Source organism: Cavia porcellus, unplaced genomic scaffold, assembly GCF_034190915.1.
Source record: "Cavia porcellus strain 051 isolate PalLab524CR breed Dunkin Hartley unplaced genomic scaffold, mCavPor4.1 scaffold_18, whole genome shotgun sequence".
In the NCBI taxonomy this organism is placed as follows: Eukaryota; Metazoa; Chordata; class Mammalia; order Rodentia; family Caviidae; genus Cavia; species Cavia porcellus.
The window spans coordinates 30,509,896-30,526,651 of NW_026947501.1; the positions used below are offsets into that span (position 1 = coordinate 30,509,896).

Here is a 16,756-nt window from a genome sequence, read left to right on the forward strand (position 1 = left end):
TTTTTTATGGATTATTGATTATGTCAAGAGTATATTTATAAAATTTTTGGTGTTTAGTTACTTGACACCCTATTTTTTTAAGAGAATGAATGTGACATTAAATTTTTCTACCAAAACCTAAGAGACCTGAGGCATTTCTTTATAAAACAGTTTTTCAACAAATTTTTAAAACCTAAGGAAAGAATAGTGTTTCAAAAAGCCTCTTGAATATTTACTATAAACTATAATGCAGTATCACAAAAGGAAAAAGCTTTATCTAAATTGACATTGAAATATTTTATTTATTTTTTATTAGCAATTTCATGAAACAGAGATAAGAAATATGACCTCTGTTGTGTTTATATTAACTGATATTGGCATAAAATTAATGTAAAATTAATGTCATCTCTATTAGGATTTTGCTCAGTTATTTATAAATTAATACTTTGACTTCAATTCTGAAAAAGATTCATAATAAGTCTCCTACATAAAGGTGATTTAGATTAGGAAATCAGGTATTGATTATGAAGAATAAATACTTCCTGGGCTGAGGATTTAGCTCAGAGGCATAGGTGCCTGCCTTGCAAGGGTACAGTCATGAGCTCAATCCCCTGTACCAAAAATAAATAAATAAAAAATACTTTCAAATAAGTTTCAAAACATTTCCTTTGTTTATACAAATGTGGAGTAAAGAAAATATCTCTTGTTTTAAATGTTTCTTATTTTCAGTGAGATTGAAATACATACAGTTAATTATTACACTTAATATTTTCATGATTCTTAAAAGTTGTTACTCTTTAGTATCAAACTTAAGTTAATTTAAGATATGAAAGTGATGGCAATAGAACAGAAATTTAATGAAACATATATAATACTAACTGGGCTCCAAAGATTCAAGGAAGCTTATTGAAACAAATAAGAAACTAAACCAACTGATGGGGCAATTAGCATCGAGGCAGGCAGGCGATTTGCTTCAGCCTGAGATTTGACCCCCACCGCATTCTATAGGATGCTGAAATAATCTAGCAGGAATAAATACCTGCTCCAGTCTTCTTGTATTTTTTTTTCATACTGGGAATGAAAGAAGACTAATAAAATATGAGGGAGAAAAAGCGAGAAGGAAGGAGACATTGAGATTGAGATAATGATTGACTGCAAAAGCAAGCAATCAGGAACTTGCCAGCTGTGAATATTGAGCTATTGTTCATCTCAGGGCATTGGGAACTGTGACCTAGTCTTCGCTGTGACTGCTGGGAGACTCGGGGAGTTCTGTTATTCTGTCAAGAGGAAAAAACTCTGAGGTCATGTACAGGTGAACATCCCATCTGGGATCAATGAAAAGAAGTAACTGTGGCACAGGTGTTATCAAGATAGGATCACAATTTCCTGAGTTAGATTTCAGGATTCCACCACAATAATCCAATCATTTTATTGTGAAAAGGCCAAGGTTTCAAGTTGTAACAGACTACCCACCTAGGTGCGTACCCACGAAAGCAAAATTAGAATCCAGGTCACATTGTTCCAGATCCAAGAGAATTTTTAGGCTAGAGATTATTACACCCACAGATAAAAATTCCAAATGAGGATGAGCCCAACCTGAGTACAAATTCTAGTGTGTCATGATCATCTTAATATTCTATTCTAGAAGTTCTATCATCATAGTTAGACATGATGATAGAACTTTTTATGTATTTGTCAAATATTGGTCCAAATTTATGTAATTGTCAAATTTTGTTCCAGAGGACAAAGGAGCATAAAGGAACTTGACAATTTTGATTACACATTTTTTGATTATTTCATGTTCTTAATTTCATAGAATAAGTTGACAATTTATAATGTTATTACACATTACAATTTTAACCTTGACTATATAAAGAATTTCTAGTGTAATGTCTTATGTTTTATAATTTTATTATGAGCAACTCTATAAACAATGAAGGAGAATCCATGTTTCTTTAGGATAATGGTAACGAACTTTGCACAAATCATAAATATCATTAAGAATAGCAAGTATCACTGATCACGCACTGCTGAAAACTTAGTAGAAAGTGCTGCAAAGTTAAATTCATATAAAAATAGGGGAATAAACAAGCTAGTAGAATAAAACTGGCCAGATCAGAGGAATGATTACTGGCAAGGCACGAGACTAGGAAAATTCAAGAGAATGAAAGTGCCAGGCTCACTGTCCCACCTCTGAAACAACAGACTGAGGTGAAACTAAGGGCATCATTTGAAGGCATGTTAGTGAGGTGAAGAGAGAAACAAATCATTCATAAGCTAAAAGGGTCACAAGTCAGGATACACCAGCTCTCCCTGCAAGAAGTTTGCCAAGTATAAGAAAACAAAAAACCTCTTTAGTTAAAGATAGTAAGCTGTTAAACAAATATAGCAAATCAACTCTAACTTACTCCTGCTTAAAAGTAGTCATCTATTATTGCTGGATTTAAGAAAAAAAGGAAAAGAAATTTCAAAGTAAATAAAGGAGTAGGAAACACAAACTTGAAAGAAAAAATAATGTCTTTCAGCTTTTGGATATAGGAATAGAGAAAGTTTCTATTCTTATAATTTTTGCAAGGAAATTCTGTCAAATTTTCAGAATCCATATTCATGATATTTCATGAAACATAAAAAGGAAAATATCTAGATTCTTTTGTTACAAGTAGTTGTCACAAATAGCTACATACATACATATGTACAGTATTTACACATGCACGTAATTTTCAATCTCACACATATTGATGCTAAATTCTTACATAAAAATGCAACAGAGTATCTTAAATGCATCAAAATAATGCAATCAAAATGCATTATGAGCAGGTGAATTTTATTCTAAGAATGTAAGGATGGTTTAACATTCAGTCCATTAGTGTAATTTATTTTTATGGTCTAAATAGGAAACTCGTGATTTTTTGTAGATACAAAGAAATTATTTTATAAAGTCTAACACTTAATCCTGATTTAAACAAAATCCTTGACAAACAGGAAATGTTGGATTCTTTTGTTCATTTCTAGCAGAGATCAACTTCTCTCATTATCCATATTTTAACTCTGCAGTGTAGAGGACTTCATTTCATTTTTTCAGCATCGAGCTACAGAAAATTAGGCTTCCACAAGAACATCTGTGGCTGCTGAAGGATCATCACTGATTTCCTCAATAGGGAAAGGGAATAGGGACTGTGGACCTCAGGAGACAATAAACTTAGCAATAAACAACTCATTTCTCTAAGCACTAAACACACTGCTTTCTCTGTTGCCCAGCTAGCCTATCTCTGTTGTGGGAAACTGTATCCTTTATTTCTCAGGCTTATCCTGTTATTTCTGGCACAAAATCACAAACTAGCTCTCTATATTGTTTGAAAATATTTTGTTGAATATCTTCCACTTGTAGGTCTTAAGTGTTAATTCCTAGTTTTCTGGTTATAGATGAATACATAGACATTTCATGCCACTTTCTCTTAATAGTACTTGTTTTTGGCTACTAAAGATCCTGTCAAGTTTATGTCATAAGTGTCATCATGTTCATCCCATTTTTATTGCTTCTAGAACAGACTTTGGGAAAAGCTTATAGACCTGTAAGGCAGATTCTTTCATTTTTAAACGACTTTTGCAAACTTGTTTTGGTTTAAATTGATTTTTTTTTTCAGCAAGATTAAACATATGATGTATGTCAGGAATTTCCCTACACTTGTTACAAGCTGCAGAATGCAGTAGGTTTACTTTGAAACAAGAGAAAGTCATTAAGGAGAGTAAGGAATATTCAAAGTAAAATGTTTTTTAAAAGCTGGGTGATTAGTTTGTATTTTACATTCAGAAAGCCACAGAATTGTTAGTACCGTCATAGTACACCAAAAATGAAATGAAGTATGTATTATTTTCAAAGTTATTTTTCAAACAGCATCTTAAAGGTCTATTCAGAAGTTTCTTTTGGGAAATATTGACTTAGAATGTGATAAGAAATATTGAAATAGCATTTCACCAAAAGCTTTGGGAATTTTGAAGTCTTCCTTGCTAAATTATTCAAAGACTTCAGAATGTAAAAGTAAAGGAACTTTCCCAATTAGGTAAGTTCAAATGTACATAATCCACTGAGAAAAATTTGTTAAGTAACTGTATGTGTTCGTTATCTTTATCAGTATTTTATGCTGTTGAAAATACACAAAGAGGAACAGCAGATAGTAACAGAAGATATAATTTGTTTATTTGAAATTTTTATTTTCTAAGGTAAACATATGCAATAAAGTAGATTCCTAGGAAGGAGTATGCAATTTGTTTTGAAGGTCACTGAAACTGAAAAGCCTTCAGCTGATTGACAAGATTTCAAACACTAATGGACTATGGACAGCATTAGAATAGCAACACGCATTGGACTTGGATTTCAGGATATGTCGATTCTTTTTAATAAAAACACTTTCACGTCATCCATTCTGTAAAGAGACTTTTTACTTATTTATTATAAATTGACCAGCTTTGAAAAATATACATTCTTTATTCTATTTTCTGAATTATCTTGTTTGTTATCCATGAGAATTTTCAGCCTGTTAGTTTGGAACCATAGCTAGAAACAATAGGTCAGTCGGTTTGTCCATATGATTATTTAATCACATGACTTTACTCAGAAATTTATCTTAATGTTTCTATTTTTAGTATGGGTAAAACACTAATTATATTATAAAACTATGACTTGTTTTGCATCAAGTTATTCTAAATAAGAGTATCCCTATAAATCATTTGAAAGTAATTCAAATGATTTTTTAAAATAAACCGGTTATTCAAATCAGGAAAACATTTTAATAACTCAGGTCTTAATTTACTTACCAGATATCTGAATGAAATAGTTTGCATGACTACATGCTATGTATTTGTGTATGTTTGTACTTATCTTTACATTCACTATTTAGGTACACATGTTGCTTGTGTATGTAACTACACTAGTTGAAATTATGTAATACAATAACAATTGGGTTTATGTATTTTAAAATATTTTAACCATAAAGCACAGCTTTGTATAGTTCTATTATTTAGGAAACACCAGATATTGAGAAATGGCACTTCACTTTAAAATAAAGGAAACACAAATACTTGGACAAACCATGCGATTAATTAAAAGTAAGAGCCAGACTCAACAGAACAATCCTAGGTAAATGTTTTCCATTATAAAATTTTAGCACATCATTTGCATTTCTATTTGTATCTTATCTGCTTTTTATAGCATTCGGTGTTAATTTTCAACTCTATTTATATAAAACTTGTGGAAGGCTGTAGACTGGTTTTCTGTGGATAAAAATAACATTATATTCAAACAGGCTTCATAAGGTACATTACCTTTAAATGACTTACTATAAGTTTACTCTTAATTTGCTATAACATTTACCCATTAGAGAGAAAGAATAGCCAAGAGAGTGTCATTTACAAATTTGTGTAGCCTATACAATTTATTACTTGATCTCCTGGGTATTACATATATTTGATAAACATTCAGAGAACAAAGTCAGACTTGGATGGCATATCGAGATAAAATCGTCATCCTCTAAGCCAATAGGCACAGAACTGAAAATACAGCCATCAGAATAGCTCATCCATTTCAGTCACAGCTTCTGGCAATAAGAAGCAAATAGACTGTTAGATATTTGAATATTCCTTTTGTTTATTTGAACTCTAGGTCCATCTACAATGTGACCATAAATCCAGTGAATTCTTCAGGTTGAACAATTAAGACAACAGTCTCCGTCTTCCCCTCTCCATCTGAATGGAGTGCAAAGAGCCACAGGGGTAAACACATTGTGAAAATATATCAGTGATGTGCACAAGTGCTCAAGCCCATTGCTCTTTTTTTTTTTTTTTTTTTCATAAATAATTAAGGAAATGGCTAACTTCCATGCAGACTGCAGAGGGTGGAAACACAACCCCAATTACTTACACTGACAACTGAATTAATCTTCGTCTTTTCTTTTTCTCTTCTCAATACCATATGGGCTCCACTCAGCTGTGGAAGATGGTGGAACCTCACTGGGATCACATCTGTCAGGTTTACGGGGTGAATACAAGCACTCAGCAGGCTTGTGTGCTACCTTGTGTGTGCACACAGGTAAAAATTCCTGCCAAGTGAAGCCTATGTCCTTGGAAAAATATCTGTCATGTCCCATGGATGCTAAGCATCATTGTGTGTTTCGAAGATGTGAATGCCACAAAATATCCTTTGTGTAAAAGTTTAAAATAAATGTACATTTTTTTCCTCAAATATTTATACTGGTTAGAATGTCTCTTGGTTGCACACAGACAGAGGTATGATTTTAGTATTTTAGCTTTTTCATATAATGTGCCCAAATTATCACTTTAAAAGTAATTTATATAATAATCATCAAAATCTCCTCAGGGTTTTGAAAATAAATTGAGGTGAAAAAGTATATTGGCTGAAGCACTAACATGATATTTTCCTCATATATGGATGTATCTTCATTTTTACCTTCATTCAGAAATCTATAAATTATTTTCAGTCCTGTGGAAGAAAACCCTGAAGATTGAACCATACATGTGGTTTATCTCAAAGTTATTATTTTCCAAGTAGGAAAGGTTAAAAAAATTAAAAGTATTAAAACTGGCAAAATTTTATACAGTTAAAATTGTTCAGCCCACATGGCATTTATTTAGTTTTCACAAAAGAAAAGCACTTTCATCAAAGCTGTGATCTTTTTACACATTTGCTTAGTAAATAGAGGTATCATCCAATAAAACCTTCAAGAGTTTATCTAACTTTTAAATCTATTTGTCTCAAGTTAACAAATGTTTGTGGAGATATTTTGATAACACTGCTTCGGAACTGCTACATGTAGGCATATTTTCAGGATATGTTCTTCTTACCAAAATTATATTAATTTGCAACAATATATATACATCTGAGAGTTAAATAAGCATGTAAAACGATTTGTACAAAATTAATACAAATCCACAAAGTGTGTTTTACATTTTGAAACAGGAAAATTAGAAGAAACCAAAATCTGTAATTTTAATTGTTCTGAATTTAGAAAGAAGTATTTTGATGAGGACGCCCAGTATATTTAGCTGAGATGCACATTCGTAGGTTATTTTAATTCCAGAATGGAGGTGGTTGCTTAACAACTCAACTGTCATCACTAGCGTGAATCTGAAAGCAGCCCACATACCCACAGACCTTAGCTCAGCTCTGCTGTTTACCCACTGCAGACTAGACAGGGCCTGATTACAGTTGCCTTCCGTGCTGCATTTAGAGAAAACAAGGCTCTCTGAAATCATGAGGGCAGCAAAAGAACAAATGCGGTCAGATAACACCTGTGGCATTTTAAATTGCATCTCACATCTAAAATAAAAATAAAAGCTTGAAGGTAATCAATAGGTATTTTCATTACCAAATATATTAAGCACGAATGGAACAAAAGCGAATCAATTTTAATGTTTTGAATTTTCTCACAGATTGTTTCCATTATTGCATGCTCTATAGAAATATAACATTATGAGAACTGGTCTACTATTAGCCTCTAGTGAACGGACATGACATTAGATGTGATGAATGAAAAAAGAACAGTACTACAGTGGAGTTCCAAATCCTTACATCTTTCATGAAGACAGACATCAAAGTGGCCAGCTTACATATACCAACCTGCATCTCAAAATAATACAACTCAGAGGTAATGCGCTTTAGGCAAAGACTATCACTTTCTGCACTAGTTGAGTTATGAGCCCCTGAATGCTATTTCCTTCAGTGAGCTGTTCTTGGCCATATGTCAATTCCTGCTGCACAGATCAGCGTGGCCCTTTGTTCTGTGGAAACATTTTCCTTAAACACATCTCCAGTCCTGTGTGGTCAGTTAATAGACGCAATACAGAATTGCCTTTGTCCAAAGGGGGACAGCAAAAATTATATAAAGATATGTTAATTCCTTAAGATTTTTACCGTAAACTCCAACCCCTAAAGAAATGACCAGGGTGCATCCAGGTCCTTAGCCGTCTTTGGGCTTTCTCGTTAGAAATGAAATGAAGAGCAACACACTATTAAACCCTTCTAGTGCAAGAAAACTTAGCATAAAAATGTAATGGCTTTATCAAGGCTCTTTTCTGTTATAAATAAGTATTCTTATGCATTTATTCTTAAGATTGTATACTAAGGCACAAATGCATCTCATAATTCTCATACATTTTTATGCTTTCAATTCTATATACAAATAAAATACTAATTATTATAGATTGCATTTTGTTTTAACTATGTAGAAACACTTCAGTAAATCTCTATTTTTATTTTAGTATCTTAGCAATCAGCAATGTTAAATGAAATTTGTGCTGACTGAAACATTTTTGGAAATCAAATTGCTTAACTCTCTTTGACATGTAACGAAGAGTCATTGAAATACTTTTGCTTGCATGCTCCACATCAAATTTTACTTTATATAATTAATTATATAATACTCATAAAAATTTGTAGAGTAACAAGTGGTGGTACAAAATATTGTCCTTTGTTAAAATATACATTGCTTTTATTCTTCATTCCCCTGTAGAATTTCCTTAGGAGAAAGCATATAGAAATTATATATAGTTATAACTATATTTTTAATTACAATTTTGTACATATTTTAGATTCATTGTTTCAATCCACTTTTTCATTTAACAGTTCAGATAATTGACTTTCCAGGGACAGAAATTAATTTATATATAGTTATACTCTTTGATTAACTTATATTCACAAAGAGAAAAATGTTTCAAGTTTTTTTTTTTTTGTTTGTTTTGTACCCAGAATCAAACTCAGGGCCTCATGCTCTTGAGGCAGGCTCTATGCCTCTTAGCTACACTCCTGGCAAGAAAGGAAGGTTTACAGACAAATGATACTGTAAAATTCAGTTACTTATCTGATGAAGAAAATGAGAGAATTACCTAGCTGTTTGTAACAGTATGAACAAATTGTTCGATTAAAATATCAAGGTAAATATCAAAATGAAATATATTTGAATGTCTAGATACCTTAAGCTAGAAATAAAGCTAAATAATTTATCCAGCAATTATACAGAGGTGAAGAAAACCTGGACAAATACCTGCCACATAGCTATATTCAATTGGGGGAAAAGGGAAAGACACATAGACAATGTTAATATATAATTTGTATTTATAATAATAAGTAGTGAATACTATCAGGAGAAAGGACAGAAAGTGAAGAATATGATGGTTTGAGAATTTTAAATAGACTGGACCTTTATAAACCTCATGGAAAAGATGATGTTTGAACAAAAATAAGAACATAAGAAATAAACTCTACTGATTCTTATAGGAAAGTATTCCATATGTAGGAAACAGCACATGCATGAGACAATTTGAATTCAACTGTGACACACTGAAGAAACAAATAAGCTGGTGTAGCTTGAATGTAGGGAAAGAATTACATGATACTAGGAAAATTATTAAAACTATGTATGATGTTGATATGCAATGGAGTACTATTCATCAATAAAGAAGGATAATGAGTCATTTGTAGAAAAAAAGATGGACCTGGAGTCTACAACATTAAGGGACATAAAGCAAACATCCAAGCTTATGCCTTGCATCACTCATTTTATAGGAGAAAATCAAAATATATTTATAGAGCAAAAGAAAAGGTAGATAAGAAATAGGGAAATAGGATAAAAAATAGCAATAGGGAGTTAGAACTTTAACACATGGAAAGGGAACCAAGAAATACAGAAAAGGAGATTGAGATCAGGGAGTGTCACATAAAAAGAATTGAGATGCTTTCTGTTCATATTCCAGCTCCCCACATGGAGTGGGATCATCATATGCTGAAAACATACACAAATAAAAACTAAAAATTGAAAAACATGCTGGATGGAGTCACCAGAATACTGATGGGATTCTCTGTAGAACATTAAATATGATTTCAAATAAATCAAAAGGTAAAAGGTAAACTATAGATAGATATTGATTATAGTTGTAACACAAGGTAATTAATGCTTTGTCAGCAGGAGTTAGGATAGCAAGAGAATTGTATTCTCAGAATCATCAGTGCTTGGAACAGTTTCCTTCATACAATATCTACATTAAGTTCATCTTGAGTTTCATTGGATGGATTTAAATCTAACATCTTGGGTTTCCTTAGATGGATTTAAAGAACCTAAAATATACCAGTGGAAGTGAAGGCTGAGAGTATTTATACACATTGATGTACATTGTGAATTTCCTGTAGTATTAGACAGTAACACATACCACAGATTCTCAAACTCCATACTATTCATTGTTGTATTTATCCAAAATCTTCTTTAATTATTTTTCAAAATAACAGCCTTAACTAACATTACATTACATTTTTAAACTTGCTTCTGTTAGTGCAGTACTGTTTAATTCTTTCATGCATACCAAACCAAAAAATATTCCTGGTACTTCATAGCTTTCTATAAATACTTCATAAATAAATGAATGAATAATTCTTTTCAACCGCATAGTTCATTTGAAATAAGTAATTCAGTTAAAAATGTGTGTACAAGGATGTACATTCCAGTATCACTGAAAGGTAAAAAAATGAAATATTTTATATTTTAAAAATGAAGGTGTAGTTAAAAATTCTGACATATTACTTGATCTCAGGAATTGATTTTCTTTATGTAGAACATTTAGCATTACGAAAAAATGCTTTCAGAATATGTTGGATAAAAAACAATACAATGCTATATCCTCTGTTTTTCAACTAAAACTTGTCAAATTGAATCACATTGATTAAAAATACTGAATGTTTGAAATATGAAAGATCTAAATTGAACCAATCTAAACATTCTCTACATTTGTTTTCTTTCTTATTTTGGTAATTTTTTTTTACTCAAGTACATAATTAACTCAGAGCATCCTGAATATAGATGTATTTTAAATAGAATTACTGTGATTTGGAGAATTTTTTAAAAAAGAAAGAATAGATACAAAGGCCCACTAAACTATGTGGTACACTTATCCTAGTATGCCTGTTGTATTATCTACAAAAGGCTCATTGAAAACACTGGGATTTTCAGTAGAATTCAGAGCTGAAATCACAATAAACTTTAAATTTTTTCTTGCAAGATTGAGATGTAGAAGAAAATACCAAGGCCTCTAATGACAAGTCACTGGCTGTGGTTGCATGATTTTGACAGGAGGAAAAAGAAATCTAAGCTTAAAAAGCAACCCCTTTGGTCTTACTTTAGTACTTGTTGCCATCTCTTTTATTTATTTTTCCTATCTATTTTATTTGTTGTGTGGACTTTCTGACATCTCAAAATACATTTATGTGTCCCTATGTACTGTACTGCTTCCCATGGTAAGTCAGGAGATGGGCACAGGCCCCACAGACATAGGAGGATAGCTATGCTCTGCAAATGCACAGCGTATTATTTTTGATTGCTGCTGTAACAAAGGACCAAAAGAATTTCATCTCATGGTTTTATAGTTGAAAAGTTAGATATGAATCTTCTTACTAGTCCAAAATGAAGGTCTCACCAATGGTGTGTTCTGTTTGAAAGTTCTAGGATGGAACACAATCCCTGGCTTCCTCTAGCTTTCTGAAGGTTGCCTATATTTCTTGAACTTTTGGCTTCTGGTCCCTTCGTATTCAAAGTCAAAATTGTGTCTCTCTAACAGTTTCTCTATAATCACATATCATTGTTTTTCTTCTTCATTCTTAAATAAAGATGCTTGTGATATGAAATTGGGCCCACATGAAGAATATAGCATGATCTCATCTTGTGATCTGGGAATTAGCAAGCTGAATTCCATTTACAATTTAATTATTTAGTGTGGTTACCTAAAATGTTCCAAGCTCCAGGATAAGATTTTTTTTTTGGGGGGGGGAGGGGGGATCAGTTCCTCCCTACAAGAAAGATCAAGAATTTTTAGATAAAATCTTCCCATAATTTAAGTTTTTTTTTCTTTTTTTTTTTTAAATCCTTCTGGCCAGAATGCATAGAAAAGTTCAATGAATTTAAAATATATCTAAGACAAAATATATCACCTCACAAAATTAAAGATCAACCTTCAAATAGTTTTAAAAACACTAATTCTACTGTATCTGGATAACTTTTGTTTAATCCAACACCCTTGTTAAAACTTGCTATATTATAATAGACCAGATATAATTTATCTTTCTCTTTTTTAAATCAGTCTTGCCTAAAGTTAAGTAATAAATTTTGTTATTAATTAATTACTCCCTATTCACTGCTGTGAATGGAGAATGCTGATATTGAAGACAAACACAATCAATGAATATCAGGAAAGTTTGAAATTTCAAGGGGGAGCTGGAGAACAAGAGTCGTGAAAGGGTACCGCATAAGACCAAGGGCTAAAATGAGGTTTCTAATGGTGACTGAGGATGATTTTTCTCCATGATTTTGGGCCACTTAGTTCACTACTTGCCTATTCAAATGTTTACCTGGATTTATTCTCTGTATTAAATTCTGGTATTTTCACTATTTTATTTTCAATGAGAATAGAATCGCAAGTCTCATAATGCTATGTACTTAAAATACTTTAAAAATTAACCCAAAGTTAGCCCCAAATACATTTTCTTGGTGCATTTGAAAAGATTTTTTGAAAATATTAACATAGTCTTTTGAGTTCTTGCCATTTTTCAAGTGTCTCTTAATTATTTCTATTTCGAGGGATAGTGTGACTTTTTCTATAATAAACTAATATATTGGTTGGGTCAAGTTAATATAATTTTAAATCGTCATTCCACAGCTTCTTAGCTCATTGATAACAGTTTGACTTATTTTTCAACCCATTTTCTTTAAAATAACAAAAGCTTATTTTATCTAAACTTGGTATTTGTTGGTCACATTGTTGTCTTGTGAAATTAGGAATTTGAGCCCCAAATGATAAGAAAATATTCTTGTCACTAGGATAAACCATGAGGAGAAATATTTACAAAATATTTTTATTACACATTAGTGATAGAAATGGTACTTTTCCTATGTCCAACATATTTATGTACATAGCTACAAATAAGTTGACTATGTAAAGATTATATTGAGGATCTATTTTATACTTTCTCAGTTGTTCAATTTTTTTCATTATAAAGGAAGGTTTTAGTGGGTAGTTTACATTCATTCATGAATAACTCATGTTTTGAGACGCAATATATTATCAAATATGTCAGCATCAAAGTAGTGACTATTGTTACAGGAACCCAATTTAGTGACTACTTTGCAAAACAGATGTTCTGCGTTCAATCTAATTTGATATCTATAGTATCTGTAATATATCCGTTGCCGTCTAGTTCTAAGAAATGAAGTGAGGAGCAGTGATACTTTCCTATGTTTATGCACATGATAAATTTAGGATTTAAAGAGTTCGCAGTAAGTACGAAGTCTGCTCTGCTAAAATGGTCACAGGGCAGAGCTGCGTTTGACGAAATATTGTAGGATGTCTCTTTCTAAAGATTGAATTCTTCTTAATGGGCTTCTTATTGTCCAGCTAATCTGTGTTAACTAATACCAAACAAAATCCTAATAATTTATTGAGAATGAAAGAAACGATTGAAAAAAAAGAGTAAGAAAGAAAAAGTGTTTGCGTATAGTCAAGAGGGAATAAACTTTTTTTTTTTTTTTTTTTCAAAAAGCAGAAACAAGATAGCCAAAGACAGAGCTCAGTGGCATAAGCACCTGCATGGCAAGCACATGGTTGTGAGTTTGATCCCTGGCACCGAAATAAATAAATAAATAAATAAATAAATAAAAGTTTAAGAAGAAAAAAGCAAAAAGAAAAGTGGCAAGTCTTGTTTTGATTAGTGGCAATTTGGCATACTAATTTCATAAAACGAATATTATGAAAAAAGAAAAAAATCTAATATTTTATAACAACATATGTCAAGTCTTTCATATATTATAGGTCTTTGTATTTACACTACTAGTGTGTGTCCATAATCCATGTTTAGACATAAAAATATCATGTCAAATGGTTTAAAATGCTAGCACAAATTTTTTGGATGGGAGCAAATAAAATTATATGAACACAGGAATCTGTCCTTAAGGTTATAAATACGAACAGTCTCAACTTTTTCATAATGTGAAACAATATCTTAATATGGATTATCAACTGAAAAAATAAGTTACTGTTTTGCCCCAAAATTATGTTGATTATTTTGTGGCTAAAATGAGATCATTAAATAAATATGTATAAGAAATTACGCAATAACAAATAAAAAGACATGAAAGCTCAGGATATGAATACAAGCAGATGATGATACGGCCAGTGGAAACATTCGATGATGGAATTATAGTACATGAATTTATTTTAGTAGACATTTTTATGAATGTAATTAAAATATGTACCTAAGAAATTATTTAATTGACTTAAAGTCAAGAAAAAAAGGTCAAAAGTAGTTAAAATTAGTGTGTATGACTCAAATGGTAAAAGTGATATAGTACAACAAAGTTTAAGATTTAAAACATACTCAAAAAGTGCCTTAGAATATTTAAAGTCCAATTGCATGAAGTAAGTCAGTAGGTTCAATTTATGAGTGTACTTTTTCAGCTCAATAGAAGGTGAGAATCGCCACATATAAATGCTATAAAATTGGAATGTAGTGAATGCCCTAAATAATCATAGCTGGGATTCTTCCTACTTGGGTTGGGTAGTCACTTGTTTGGGACATGGTACACAGAATTCAAGTATGCAAAGAAACAATTGAGTGGATGATACCAAGTCTTTACCACATTAATGTTGTGTATATAAATATTTACTCACAAGTTGTATGATAACTATCAGTGTTTTGGTTTTCAAATATTATCTATATTTTTTTTACCTCTTTCTTCAGACTATGATGTGAGAACAAGCCATGACATTTCACCTCTTTAAATCTTTCAAAGAATTTCAAAAATTCAAAATCTGTACCATAGAGTTACATCTTTTTTAATGGGAAAATTAATGACTATGGAATGTGGACCAGTGTGTCACTGAATGGCTTATTATGAGGCTGAGATATACTCATTCAAAAAGAAGAAGCTAAATATATGAGATGGAAAAGAAAAGTAGAGTTAGAGAGAAAAAGGGGAAGAAAAAGACTAAGGAGAAAAAACACAATAAAAATGGAGTGAATTTATAATTTTTCCAATGGCATATAATACACATATTCAGCAATTTTAAAAATTTTAAATTAATGAATCTTAAATTCATTAATTTTAAAAAAATAGGACAGTATGATGACATTTGTGATGATGATGATGGTGATGCTATTGCTGCTGCTGTAGTGTGCGTTGTGTGTGTGTGTGTGTGTGTGTGTGTGTGTGTGTGTCTGCGTGCATGTGTGTGTAGGTTCTTATGGCTTGACTCTGACCTCACTATTATACACAGGTACTAGAAAAAGTGAGTTATGGTAGGTGGCCTTTTAATCAAGAGTGTGCATATAACAAAGAGATCATCCTTTGAGCAAAATTTTGTGAACTATTTTCATTTACTTCAATATATATCTTCTTCAATTTTAACAAATATACATCTGCAAAAGTGATAAAATAATTTTACAGTATGTTTTAGTCTAGCACTTCTTAAAATTAGGTTTCATTGTATCGTTTTACTAGTACAAATAATGGTATGTTGAATCTCTAATGGGTATAAAAACTGATCTACTCTTAAATATTTATAGGATAAATTCCTAGAGGAAAAATTATAACCAATTGGTAATGCAAAATTCCAAGGTTACTGAAACAGATATAATATCATTTAGAAAGCTCATGCTAATTTATATATAGTTTTTTAAAAAATTCAATATCATAAAGCTACATTTTCTTAACTTACTTACCATAATCGGGTTTAAATTTTGTAAATTAAAAATTTTACAATTTTTAGGCTAGTGATTTTTATGTCCATAAAGGATATCTTTATATTTATGAATCTTAAGCTTTGTTTATTTATGTCCTTGACCCATTTTTAAAATTTGGACTGTGTACTGTTTTTTATTGATTTGTTATAGCTTGAGAAAGATGAAAATTAACAATGGTTTACTTTTGTTAATATTTTCACTAAGAATATACTATTGGGTTAAGTTTCTGTCTCAAAAAATGACTGATATGGAATGAGGAACATTTGGAATTTATTTAACTAAATATCCTACTGAGTCCCCTCAATAATTAAAAGCTTTTAAATTAAATATTGATTTTTTTCAAGCAGGCAGTTTTAATATGTGCAAATAAAATACATTTTACCCACTTTCTAATATTTGTTGATCCTATATCAATTATTTTCTCTATATTGATTAGATGAATAATAAATTAGTAAATTAATAACAGAGATAGCAAGTTGTTTTTTATTATTTCTGTTAATATTGAACACATTTTATATTTTTTTAATTGTCAAACTTTGAGTCTTATATGCCCTCAAAAGTTTTTTCACCAAACAGCGAAGTTCTGGAGAGGTGGGGAAACTCTTAGGAATTGTAGGTTAGGGCAAGGATGTTAGATCATTGGGAGTGTGCCTTTGAACAAAATTTGAAAACTGACACTTCTTTCTTGCTGTGTTTGCTTCCTACAGACCATACAGCCAGCAGGTTTCTACCAGACAGCCTCAGTGTCTCACCAGGTCTAAAGCAATAAACCCAATGAACTTGGCACTTCTGTAAGAGTGAGCTCTCATAAATTGTTACTTCTTACAAATTGTTTATACTGACTATTTGGTCAAACAAGAGAAAGCTAACTGAGCTACTAAGTATGTTTTAGAAAGCACTGTGTATGGTTTATGAAAACATATTTCTTTAATATTAGAAATCATTATCAAATTAAATTTTAAAAGCATATTAAATAGTTTAAGATAA

The 16,756-nt window shown here is 31.3% G+C and overlaps 1 protein-coding gene across 3 annotated transcripts in view; it reads right to left on the reverse strand.

Annotated features, from left to right (window-relative positions):
• Positions 1-16,756, reverse strand: part of Lrrtm4 (leucine rich repeat transmembrane neuronal 4) — a 653,653-nt gene that overhangs the window by 110,685 nt on the left and 526,212 nt on the right. The gene's annotated exons all lie outside the window — the stretch shown is intronic.